A 10,594-nucleotide genomic window follows, 5' to 3' on the forward strand; every position below is an offset into this window, starting at 1 on the left:
TTTTTTATTCTGCTGTACAGAGATGAAATATTAAAACTGAATGTTGTTAAATTTATCCGTCATCACTTTTGGTGTTTTAAGAAGAAAAATCTTCAGAGAAAAGAAAGGAGTGAGACACACTTCTCCACTAGTTGTGTGTCCACTACTAAAAAGTGTACAAATGATACAAAAAGAGCAAGAAAAGGGGAGTTAATTTTAACAAATGATCTCATTTTTATCCCCAGGCCACACAAAAGGACAACACAACAGTCATAGTAATGATAATATATAAAATCAAAGATGGACAGGGGTGTTGCGGTCTCTCTGTCTGAAATAAAAAAACATTGAAATGTAGGTCAGCATATGTCCCTTCGGTCCCAGGATGAACCGTTGAATGACGAATGCCATATTTATTTTTATCGAGCCCATTTCAGCCAGGTCGCCTCTAATTCTGCCTGACAAGTGGTGTCATGACTCAGGCAGGACTCTGAGTGGGAGGAACCGACACAAGAGGGCGCCTCAGCCCGCGATCAGAGTCCCTCTGTGGCTCTTAATATTAACAGCAGGGTTTTAATCTGCAGCTGGAAACTCCTTGTGCTGATGCAGACAATCAGAAATGGTGCATCACAGACTGTTTTCATGGCTCAGTTGTTATTAGGCAAGTTTAAAGGACCAGTATCCTGTTATATAAGCCAGGGAAGACATTTAGAGGTTGTTCTGGGGGTTGAAATAATGACTGATGAGCTTTAACTCTCTAATGAAGAAAAATGAAAGTAATTTTTTAAACAGAAATAGATGGAGAAGTGAAAATATGCTCTTCAGGATCAGAGAGATGATAAATTGTGCAAATCTAAATGGCAAATTGACCGGAAATGTGAGTTACCATGTGATTTGTACACAATAGAAGTAAACATATCTACAAAAAGCAGCAGAGAAACATCTGTTTTCCCAGACAGCGCTTCTCTGATTTCCATTGCAGCCACGTAAAAAGAAAAGCTCCTGAAGCGGCTGACCTTGACTGAAGAGACAGATAAAGTCACTGTCTGTGACAGTCGCTGTTGCTACGTGCACACAGAAATGTGTGTGTGCTGCCAGGGCTTCCTGAGCGCTTGCTAACTATTACCTGATGCCATTTGAAGCTATGAAATGATGAAAACAAGTGCATGGAGCAGCTGTGCTTGTTTTCATTACAGCTCGAATATGTTTGCAGGGAACGACTCGGTCCAGGTGATCATCTCCTGTCAGCCCGTTGAGGCCCTCTAATGACCTGCATCAGAGTTTTCAGGTAGTTCAGACACGAGGAGCGACTCAAAGTTCTGCAGCCAGACGATGGCGAACACTACATCATCAGCTTTACATCATCAGGTTTAGTGGTAGGTTTTTGCTGTATTTATTTAATAAAATATGTCAAATTTTCCTGTTTTATGCTGGAATTAATCTGCAAAAGATTGCCTTGACTTATTAATTTAATCAATTTGTTGCTGCAAAAAGTGAAGATGAAGTCACGTTTAATTGAAAAAGAAAGAATCAGTTTATTCTTACGTTAAAGACTGGAGACTTAATGGATAAGCACGCTTATGTGTCTTTCAATGTATATATTTTAAACAGTTTTTAGGCTTCTTTCTTCAGCAAAAAGGTTTTTTTTTTAAATTTAATTTTGGACGGTTTGATAACTTTTGCTTTTGCAGGACCCATAAATGATGTAAATAGGCTGACCACTTTTCTTTTTTTTTTCATGTTTATGGATTCTGCAGCTTCGTGATTTCTTACATTGGTGAAATGAGAAATCAGAAGCCTGATATTAAGGAACGACTCTAAGCTCTCAGGACGGTTGATTTCTTGAAATATCGATGACTTTGCGAGCTTCAAACTAATCCTCAACATGTATTGAAATTAATGCGTTTTGCAAAGTTGTGGTTGTAAATTCAACCTGCTGCTTCTTTAATCTACGCTGGATGCTGGTCAGAGGCCAGAGGCGGTTCGACAGATAAGGGACAGAGATTCTGCTGCCAGCTGTCTCTCCAATCTCCCAGAGGAGACCAGATTACATAAAAAGCCTTAATCCGGGTTTAAGACCCATGCCAGTGGTGCAGGTCCTCTCCAGAGGCAGGAGGGGTGGAGTGGGGGCGGAGAATGAAAAGATAAATAAATCAAAAACCCTCCAAGATTGAGGATGGGATTTGAACTGATGATGAATCATCTCTTTCCAAACTTCACACTGAATGCACAAAAGGTGATTTAAATATGCTTCTGCTTTCTTTGTAAAAGCTGCTCTGTGACTGAATAATAAAAATCTTCCCTTTTTTTTTTCTCTTTTTTGCACCATAATGAGCAAATCTCCCCCTCACAAAACAAGCCCTTCCCTCCATCCCTCTGATTAAGACTCCAACCCAGCTGTATATTTAGGTCAATAAAAAACAAGTCTCCTGGACCTCAAAGATGAACCAGGTCATCGGTAAGAGCTGCGTTTGAATAGCCGCATTCTGCTCATGCATCCTGTAGCAGAATAGAATTAGGTCAAGGGCCTCTGAATCATTCCTGCCAGTGGGCAAAAACCTTCTAGCAAATATTCTTTTTTTTTAAAAGGAGGAGAAAAATAAGCCTTATTTTCTGATTTTAGTCTCAAAAGATTCTTCATGCAAGCTTTAAATAAGCACTTTTGTTGACAGAAGTCAGGCTGCGTGTCCACTTCTGATGGCTGCACTTCATTCTTTTCCTCCATTTCTTTTTCTTATTTTTGTGGCGCTCCTCTCCGTCTCTGCGCAGCTCAGGCAGGAAGTTGGAGAAGGGTGAACGCAGAGAGGGATGGCAGGGAATTTTTCATGACATCTGACGGGGAAAGTGGGTCATGCTCGGTGTTGCAATGCTGCTAGCCTCCTCCTCTATGGCGGCTATTGAATTAATCACGCTTTACGCTCGGCTGGACAACGCAGTGCACAAAATGGCTCCCCCTCCTCCTCCACCTCATCTTTCTCATCCCCCAGCTCCCTTCGCCTCTCGTCTCGTCCCTGTAACTGCTCAGCTTTTACCACAGAAAAGACTTGAGCATTTCTCTTGAAGAACTTGAATCTGTTGTGTCTTCTGCCCCCCCTCCCTCCTTCCTCCTCTTCATGTGCCAACAATGAGTTCATACAGAGCCATCAGTGTGTAAATGATGAAAAAGCGAAGTTACAGGGCATTTTTAAGATGCTTCGGTGAGAAGGGAGTTTGTTTATTTATTTGATATTCTTTTTTTATGCAGTATCTTCCCTTTTTCTTGCTTTATGTGGTGTCCCAGGGGCTGCAAACATGGAGGGGTTTGTGTACGAAACTTTGAGCTAAGACCAGCCGAGGTTATCACCAGCTTTGTTCGGCCCTTTTGAGTTGATGCTCCTCACTCTGAGACATCCAATGTTTTTATGGAACTTTTGAGTGATAAAAGCTGCAATTTTACAGAAATTTAATCCAGCATGTCTCATTTTAGTTTGCAGCATCAGGTGATGAATTCTGCACTGGTCAGATAATAATGCATCAGCTATAATTTGCATTGCCTCAGTTACAGCAGGTTTTTTTTTTTTATTTATTTGGAGTCCTTCCACTGATATAATACTCAAATGGTAAATTTGAACATAATTTTTGTAATGAAATATATATTTTTTTTCCAGCAGTTTTTAATCAGCGATGAAGCCTCGCTGTATATAGTTCCACATTGTGAAACAGATGTAAATATCCTGCAAAGAAAATCATTAAAATGGACGAACGGCGGTCTAATCTAGGTCGAATCCCGCGTCACATGCTCGATCTTAATCCACATATATACAGAGATGACGTTATGATACAACAGATATTCTATCAGGATGCTTCTGCAAAGCTGAAATTCAAGCTGCAGCTTGATGGCTTGACTGCAACATTTTTAATGTTTAGAGAATGAGCTGAAATGAAGTGAAAGTGTGGCAGAAATCCCAAACGCAGCAAGAAAAATGTTCTGTTGGAAACTCGGTTTAAAGAAGTGATTTTATACACATTTCTTACCCTGAATGTAAGAATGCATGGAGATATCAGCCTTCCTATCATACTTGATGCTCTCATTGGTCATAAACTTCCTTTATGCTGCATTTCAAGCCTCAAGTTGCTTAAATGTGAAAATTTTAAATCAAAACTTCAATTTCGTAGATCTGAATTTTATTGCTTGTTTGAGGAAAAATGGTTGCAAATATAGATAATATTCTTTCATCTGGAAGATAAAAGCCAAATCAACGTGCTTATTAAACTATGAAGCCATTTGTTCTACGTAAAGATTTTTATTTTATTTATTTACTTATTTATTTCTCTAATTCCAACAATCTCTGTATTACAGAGCACAATAAGTGTGGGCGGAGCTCCCTGTGTTTAAATACCACCTTGAACATTTACCAAAGGACACACATGTGTTTCTTTGTGTTTAAATGATTGAGGCAGCCATCTCTTGTTGGCTACAAAAGCATTAATCAATAATGAAATTGATCATTAGTTGCAGCCCAACTTCTAAATGTGTTAACCCTTCCCTGTGACGGATGTGTGTAGCTGCACGTCAGGCATCACTTAACAGAAAAGGTTCCTTTGTAATGTAGCCAATATGTGGTCTATTGGACATGTTTGTGCTCCAATTAAGGCTGAACAAAAGGGAAATTAGCGTGCATGTAGGGCAACGGAGGGGGAGCACAGAGGGTGACCTCCTTGAGCCATATGTTTTGGATTAAAGGAATTTCTCACTTTTGAAAAATCGATTTTTTGCATTCAGAGGCAAAAGCCTCTCGAAGAAAGTTTGAGACGACGGCGGTTGAAAGTGCATGGAGCGGAAAACATGGAGGATGAATAATTGCTCCCTGTCAGACATGGTAACTGCAAGCAGATCTAGCCTGGAAAAAAACATGAGGCGTCATGGGAGAGCTGAGGTTTTGGCCGTCAGTTTCCTGGTATATGAGCAGCTCTCGTCTCGTCTGGCGCAGGCTTTTGTTGTGTGTAGGGAAGTGGGGGGGCTACCGCCCAGTCGGCCTTCCTATACGCCACTATGACAGTGCTCTCAAGAGCTGTCAGCCCACATCAGCAGCCCAGCATCCTGATAGCTCAGCCTAAATCACAATCAAAACTGTGGTCGCCACATCTTCACCACTACCAGTCAAATCCGAAGATGCACCAAGCAAAGGCGACCAACTATCACTAAGTTGCTACCTCGCCGACTACTCGCTTAAAATAGTCCCGGTATCATGGGGTTAGGGAAGGGGGGGGGGGGGGGGGGGGGGGGGGGGGGTGTTCCTGCGAGTCCAGTGTAAAAGCCTTCACAATGCAGGCACACCATGTTGTGCTGTGAATGTGGTGCTAAGAGCTGAGCGTTAAGTCGGCCATTTTAGATTTGCCACAATTTGTAATGTGAGATCACTGCTTGTCACAAAGTCATGGCTTCCATAGGCGAGCTTTCCCCGAGCGGTCGCGCAGAACAGGTCCAGGGATACAACCTTTTCTTTGCTTTCCATCATTTTAGTGAACTGTTGTTGCTCCATTTCAGTTCTTTCACCACACAAACAGACATTTAGGAGCATCCCAGACTTTAATCCCCCTGTCAATAAAACATCCCAACAAATGAGGGATTCATCAGCGTCTTTCAAGTTCAACGCAGATTAGCTTTTGAGGTAACGACGAACGACATTTTTGGTATATGACTAGCCAAGAATGAGGCCATCAGCAGCACTAAAACCAGTGTGACGATAATTGGAATAATAATCTTTTAGGTGGGGGATTTGTATCATTTCCATTGACCATCATGCCATCGTTCTTACAGTGAAAAAGGTCAGTCCAGCTTCGCGTGTGATGACCGATAAATGGCACTTTCTTTGACCACTTTTCAGGCTTCACGTTTCACCGCTAATTCTGAAACAATAAAATCGCTCATGCTTAAACCGAAACAGACAACGAGCACCGAAACAATGACAGTCAAGAGACCCTGAAAGCGAAATCGACTGAGCATGAAAATGGACTATTCTCTTGGGAAAACAAAATACTTCCACCCTGCATGTGGTCAAGTCGCAGAGGCTCGCTGAGAATAACTTTCAGAAAAACTTTAAATTGCATAACAAGTCAATGAGTTACGCTATTGTCTCAGGTCATCGTCAGGATGATCATTTCTGGCTGTAGGTTAGTTACCAAGTTAATTAATTATTGATGGTGCAACGCAGTTCTCCACAGATGTGCAATCCATCCAAGTTTAGAGTTTCCTTTCTTTGGAAGTCCAGCAACCATATTTCTTTATAAAAAAAAAAAAAAAGCTAAATAAATTATATAATTAAATGATATCAAATGACTCCTTGGGTTTCAATACAAGCTAAGAAAAGAAGTTTTACCTTTGTGTTGCACAGGATGCAGTAGCTGACAACCACTTTCTGCGTCGCAAGATTAAAAATCGCAAAGGGAAAATGATTTTTTTCCCCTCTTCCTTTCGCTCTGCCCAGGACAAAATCTACCACCTTATTGGTCCAAACCAGCGGGTCACATGAGCGACCAGCGAGACACGTGACGCCTCTCGAAATTATATGATGAAACCGACTTGCATGCTCAATGAGCACGGTTTATGGCGCTGTGTTGCTGTTTGCCGTCCTGTTAGTGTTGGTTGTAAATAGGCCGTAAGATGAGGGGTAATCTGGGTGACCAACACCCACCGCCCACTCTGCAGCCCCCACTTCGCTTCAGCTGCAACAAAAGCAGGACATGCCCAGTGAGGCACATGGGCATTGTGGGGGCATGTCTGGGGATGACTGGGTGCTCTGAATCAGAACTGTAGCCTTGAGGGCATTCAACATCCTGAGGGAGGGTCGAACACCGCTGAGACCCACAAAGCTATCGTCCTTGTCATCGTTGATGATAATTGACACAAAATGACCCAGATGACATGTCCAAATAATGCACAGAAGATCTCCTGCTGGATATATTTGAAGGAACTTCTAGGACTTGATGCAACCATAAACACAGAAACATTGGTGGTGCACAAACACACCGCCGTGACACGCATATCCTCCCTGTTCCTGCTTTTTAATCTGCCTCTCTGTGAGTGTGTGTGTGCAGAATTACTGAGCTTTGGAGCCAAACCATCCAGATTTTCCAATCCAGCACAAATCCAGCCCTCATGTCAGATGGACAGTTGTGCAGAGCTTAATCTGACATTATTAGGGTTGGAGGGCAGCAGCAGAACATTTAAGGGAGCTGCCAGGGAAAAGCAAACAGTAGGGTTATACTGTCTGGATTAGGGGCAATGCAGACAATGAAGAACAGGTTTTACCTCATTGTCGATTGTTCTGAATTTAGCACAGATGCTCTGTATTCAAAGTCCAGTTCTGTTCATCTATATAAACAAATAAGCTTCAATCATGGTTTTAATTTATGTACCTATACAACACAAAATGGTAATCGGGCCTTTACCTAACCACCCGACTGTGAAATGGCTCATGGGATAAACTACAAATAGAGCATTAAATGTGCTCCACATTGAATCGTAAGAGAAGAGGAAGGAGTGTGTGGAGCGCCACATCAGACGAAATCTGCTCTGTATTGTAGCAACACTTTTTGACTGATCTTCAAGACCCCAGACTAGCAGTGGTAGCTGTGGAGACCAGCTTCTTTACATAACATCCTTATAATTGACCTAAGCTTTTTAGAGCTAAGTGCACATTTTTAGAGAAATCACACATAATCTGCTAAAAGATGTAAGTCAGGATTACTCATAGCAGTCCCACAAGAGATGGATTTTATAGTATTCCTGCTTGAACACACCTGAATCAAATTAAAATGATCTAACAGCCTATCTGCATACTTAATCATTCATTTGAACAGGTGTGTTGCAGCAGGGATACACTGAAACCTGCAGGATTGTGGCTCTTGTTGGACTGGAAGGTAAGTGATGGAGTGATTTTACAGGACTACGGTAAAGCTATCTGCATCAAAAAGATGGTTTCATAATCAATAACCTGTCACTTTTTAGGTTTTAAATCTAGTTTGTTGCCAATATTCATCCAAGTCCATCAACAGGTCTAATACTATGAACAGCTTACCGGTGAAAACGTAGGGAAGCTCCCGATCAGGAGAGATGAGGTGCACTCTGGGACTTTAGGACCAAGATGGCAGATAGTGGGCACACTGAGGGCTGGGGAGCTTCCGTGGCACTATAAGTCAAATAACACCCCCTCCCATCAATCTATGCATGGCCTCCAGCAAGGTGATGAACCAGGACTGGCCCAGCATACTACCCCCCTTTCCATTTCTTTACCCCCCCACCACTACCAAAGCCTGTCCCCATACATAACCATGTTTCCTATCATGGTACCAAGGTCTTAATGGAGGCAGAAGGGCGTGAAGGAGAGAATGAGAGAGATCAGTGACAGTCAATCCCTGATTGCTGAGTGTAGGAGAATGGTGACTAAAGGGGAAAAGAGTTTTGCATGCTAGATCATTAAAGCACTACTCATGGAAGGTGGTTTAGGTGGCCTAAATGTTTGTTGACCTTTAACCTTGATCGGCAACATGCCTGAATTCAGTCAGTGGAGAAATAAAGAGAGCCCAGACAAAAAAAATCTCTTTAAAGTGTGAGCTAATTAACTCAGTGAAAACAAGCAAATCCAGAAGAAACTTCTATTAAGCATTTATATTAACACAAAGCTTTACTAAATAAAAAAAAAAAAGGGATCATAATTGAAATGGAAAATCATTAAAAAGTGAGAGTATTGCGCAATGCAGAGTGTGACGTAAAGAGACAAACAGGTCATGATGGCTTGAAGCCATTTCTGGCACACGTCTCTCATCTGGGATCAATGTTCGTTTTCCATTAGTTAACAACTGCATGCAATCATTGATTGTCCAACAACTGGTTGTCTCTGTTTTAGCTAAAAGACAACAAAATGTGAACTACTTTCACTATGCTTCAAGTCAATATCATGTCCCATTGAATGTTTAAATATCCATGGTTATTCTCAACATCGAACACCTTGCATGTGTGGTTGAGTCAAGTTGGTGGCATGTACGGCAGACAAAATCATAAATGTCTTAAATGTCTTAAAAAAAAAACCTTGGAGCACCAACCAACAGTATTCTGGGATTATTGCCATTTTTATCTACATGATGAATCCATAATTCAGTCAGTCCAATTAACGATCACATGGAATCTGGAGCCTATCATTGGGCGTGAGGCAGGGTAGAGCCCGGAGAGATCTTCAGTCCATCGCAAGGCAGCCATAATTCATATCCAAGAGTTATGACTTAGACGCTGATGATACACAACAATATGTCTTTAAAGAGAGCAATAGATCTAACTAATAGATTCCAAAGCCCAGATGTGTTCATGTGCACTAATGCACATACATGTATCTTATGTATCCCATAGAGGTTCCAGATGACATTATTGTCCATCTCCTTTCCTTAAAATGTGTTTTTTTTTTTTTTTAACTCTTAAATAATTTTTTAACCTTTGACTCCATTTACGAATATTTGCCAAGTAAGCGCTAATAAATCCTGAAATTTGCAATTGGAAATTTGATTAATAAAATCACACTGTGAAGTTATATTGTTTTACTCTACTCTTTATTTAACCCTTTAATATTTATGTTAATAATTTATAATATATGTGAATGCAGGTTCTTTGATCTACTGTATTACTTCATGGTGAAAACTGTTGCCTACAAGCCCAACTTTTATTCTGCCCCCTGGTGGATTGCTTTTGCATCACAATAATTCTGACGTTTCAGCTTTTTCTGTATTCTTTTTCTTTTTTTCTTTAATGCACTTTTTATTATTATTATTTTCTGATGTAATCATGGTTGCCTTTGTGGTGTTACTTCCTGTTTGTGCTCTGTTCCTCTCTGTCCCGGTTGGGGAGAGGTGAGTCTGGGATGTGCTCCACTCAATACAATGTAAAAAATGTAAAAATATAGGTGAAACTTCTTCCATAGCCATTGGCTATAGTTATGGTATCCTATTTGTGCATTTAGTACAAAACTTTTATGGAAACCCTCATTTTGTTGAGCTGGATAGAGCATGTGTCTTGTCCCTCTGATATGTTCCACTGGTTTTTCTGATTCTTTCCCTACTGGTGTTCATGGTGAAGCCCAATCATATGAAGCTGTTTTACCCGTAAGTGTTTATTTTGAACAAGTTCAACAGGTTTGACTTCTTGTTCTGTTGCATTCAGGATTTTTTTCATGATGTACAATTGCATTTCACTATCTTTGTTAGAATTTCTTGTTATTTCACTTTAAAATGTAAAATAAAAGATATAATGACTACATGTGTAACAAATTTCTGAGACATATTTTAAGCTCTAAATAACTCAATATTGAGTTGTCATCCTCTCATCAGTTTGCCAAAAGCCCCACTGAGTAGAAGTGTGCATTGCAAAGCCAGATCAAACAAAGGTACTGTGCTGATAAGAGTTGATTTTGGATAGCAATGTCAGCAGAATAAACCCACCAGTCAGTTGCAAGACAAAAATGGTCTACATCTATCTATATCTTTATCTCAGGTTGTCGAGGGCCAGTGTCCTGCAGCTATTGAACATTTTAAACTGCAGCACCTGATAAAAATAAAATGGTTCTCTACAGCTTGTTGTCAAGCTCTGCAC

This window comes from Telmatherina bonti (genome assembly GCF_933228915.1).
Source record: "Telmatherina bonti genome assembly, chromosome: 24".
NCBI lineage: Eukaryota > Metazoa > Chordata > Actinopteri > Atheriniformes > Telmatherinidae > Telmatherina > Telmatherina bonti.